The sequence below is a fragment of the Buteo buteo genome, chromosome 2, assembly GCF_964188355.1.
Source record: "Buteo buteo chromosome 2, bButBut1.hap1.1, whole genome shotgun sequence".
Lineage (NCBI taxonomy): Eukaryota > Metazoa > Chordata > Aves > Accipitriformes > Accipitridae > Buteo > Buteo buteo.
Window position 1 is genome coordinate 38,473,138 of NC_134172.1, and position 2,724 is coordinate 38,475,861.

Genomic DNA, 2,724 nt, shown 5'->3' on the forward strand with positions numbered 1-2,724 from the left:
GACAGTTACTTGTATAACATCTGCACTGGTTTTGGCTGGGTTAGAGTTTATTTTCTTCACAGTAGCTACTATGGGCTATGTTCTGGATTTGTGCTAAAAATAATGTTGATAACACAGGGATGTTTTCGTTACTGCTGAGCAGTGCTTACACAGAGCCAAGGCCTTTTCTGCTCCTCACCCCACCCCACCAGCGAGGAGGCTGGGGGGGCACAAGGAGTTGGGAGAGGACACAGCTGGGACAGCTGACCCCAACTGACCACAGGGATGTTCCGGACCATACGGCATCATGCTCAGCATATACAGCTGGGGGAAGAAGAAGGAAGGGGGGGACATTCGGAGTGATGGCCTTTGTCTTCCCAGGTAACCATTTCTCACTTCTACTCTTCCGATTCTCTTCCCCATCCCACTGGAGGAGGGGAGAGAGTGAGTGGCTGCATGGTGCTTAGATACTGGCTGGGGTTAAAACATGACAGCATCTCATAGCAATTTGGGGTTGGTTTCATTTTTGTATTTCAACTGAAAAATATGTTTAAGATTATTTTAATGGATTTAAAATCTGTCAATGTTTGTGTACAATAGCTTATTTTCACATGCTTATTTCACATGACATAGAAATGCAAAGAGGAGGATGACTTTGGTTCAGATTTAGATGAACAGCTTTTGTAAAAGCAACAGAAGAAGGAAACAAATTCCAGAAGAAGTATTGCTACATATGATAAATATTTGGTATCAGTCATAGTAATTTTATTTTTACTTCTACCTGCAGTGCACTACATATTGAACATACTGATGGGTGTGGGAATTGCACAAAACAGTCACACAGAAAAGAAAATGAACATGGTAGGGCAACAGGGAAAAGCAATGTGGAAAAGCTACATGGTAAGTTGATCTCAAACTTAAGTAGTCGAAGTAAGGATGAGGTAATTGTTGCCCAGGAAAAGATGCATGCATATAAGCCACAGAAAAAACAGTTACATTTTTCCCAACCAACATATGTATACCAGTCTAAAAGCATCAACCTCACATTACTCTGATAAAATCCTGAACTAACCTCCTTATGATATAGAAAGAGGCATCGTGGCACTAACTCAGTCCTTGGGTTTTCCTACACCAAAGGGTAAAGCACATTGCTTCAGAAACATTTTCTTTGTGTGGCATGCTCCTGAGCAAAGTCTTGGCTTTGCCAAAATGGGAGGTGATCTTGCTCCTATTGACATTCTTAAGAGTTTGTTCCTGATTTTAAAGGAAGCAACCTAAGGCCCCTGGAGAAGCAAGGTGCATTAGGGGATATTCCTTATCACTGGCTTGCCAGAAGAATTAATACCCAGGAACATAACTGTCCTGGTTTCAGCTGGGATAGAGTTAATTGTCTTCCTAGTAGCTGGTACAGTGCTACATTTTGAGTTCAGTATGAGAAGAATGTTGATAACACACTGATGTTTTCAGTTGTTGCTAAGTAGTGTTTAGTCTAAAGTCAAGGATTTTTCAGCTTCTCATGCCCAGCCAGCGAGAAAGCTGGAGGGGCACAAGAAGTTGGCACAGGACACAGCCAGGGCAGCTGACCCAAACTGGCCAAAGGGGTATTCCATACCATGTGACATCATGTCCAGTACATAAACTGGGGGGAGTGGAGGCGGGGGAATTGCCGCTCGGGGACTAACTGGGTGTCGGTCGGCGGGTGGTGAGCAATTGCACTGTGCATCATTTGTACATTCCAATCCTTTCATTACTACTGTTGTCATTTTATTAGTGTTATCATTATCATTATTAGTTTCTTCTTTTCTGTTCTATTAAACCGTTCTTATCTCAACCCACGAGTTTTGCTTCTTTTCCCGATTTTCTTCCCCATCCCAGTGGGTGGGGGGGGAGTGAGTGAGCAGCTGCGTGGTGCTTAGTTGCTGGCTGGGGTTAAACCATGACAATAACGTACTGCAGATAGAGAGAGTGATTAATTAACTTTTGACAAAGAGACACTGTTACTGAAGTAATATAATTCAATATAAAAGAACCAGCTTTTATTTTCTATACTTGGTTGCAAAATTTTGACTCAATTTTATATATTTTGTGCATGCAATTAATAATAAATTTAATTCCTTTGGAATTTTAGCTATATAGAGGATATAGGAAACAAAAGGACAGAGAAGGCCTTTACAAGAGCAGCACACAAATCAATGTGGATCAGAATATCTCCTCTATTCCACACAAAGACAAAACTACTGCCATTATTGTGGTCCTGTATTGTCTGTATTGCCTGCATTGCCTAGACTGTCTTGTCCATTGAAAGATTTTTGAAAGGAATTTGTAGTAAAAAGATTTTGAATGTATACCACCATGAGGCAATTAGTTGCAGAATCTTTATTTTAACAAATCTCCGGTTCTGCCCTATTGAAAATTTAAGATGAATACACTTTGTGTAACATTTAAGAGCTCTAAATACAAACCACACATTTAGTTTTAAGTCTAGCACTGTAATTTCACTATCTAGCATGCAGACCTATGGAATAGCTTGTTTATTATTAATTTTGTTTGAAATCTCTGTTATATATGAATGCATTTCCCTACTGCAGACTATTTTTATAGGTTACTTTTAACTAACAGCACTTAAGTAATAGTTGCAGTGAAAAAATTGCAGAAGAAAATATCAAATAACAACACTTTTTAGAAGGAATATTCTGCTTGTTCATAAAAAATGATCCATGTTTCATCTGTGCTAACTATGATATG

The 2,724-nt window shown here is 39.6% G+C and overlaps 1 long non-coding RNA gene across 1 annotated transcript; it reads left to right on the forward strand.

The window, feature by feature from the left end:
- The first annotated feature begins 225 nt into the window (after positions 1-225).
- Positions 226-2,291, forward strand: LOC142042018 (uncharacterized). Its single transcript, XR_012653603.1, has 3 exons — positions 226-360; positions 767-879; positions 2,108-2,291. It is a non-coding gene; the product is annotated as an uncharacterized LOC142042018 (long non-coding RNA).
- The last annotated feature ends 433 nt before the right edge of the window (positions 2,292-2,724 follow it).